Source organism: Xenopus tropicalis, chromosome 8, assembly GCF_000004195.4.
Source record: "Xenopus tropicalis strain Nigerian chromosome 8, UCB_Xtro_10.0, whole genome shotgun sequence".
Classification (NCBI taxonomy): Eukaryota; Metazoa; Chordata; class Amphibia; order Anura; family Pipidae; genus Xenopus; species Xenopus tropicalis.
Window position 1 is genome coordinate 143,534,141 of NC_030684.2, and position 251 is coordinate 143,534,391.

Sequence of the window (251 nt, forward strand, 5' to 3'; positions counted from 1 at the left end):
CTGCTCGTGTGTCATATCTGCCCCGTGGGGGGGTAAAATCATGCCAGGGCAATTATTAGCCTGCCCTGGGGGGATACCCTGTGAGCAGCCATGTTTGTATCCATATAGGAAAGATATATTTAATCATTTGGGTTTTGGTAGAATGTTGGTTTTTGGGTTTCTGGGGTCAACTTAGTGTTTGGGGCGTCTTGTAGGAGTAAAAACACCTTGTTATCCCCTTTTGGATTCGTCAGAAAGTTTATTCTGTTAAC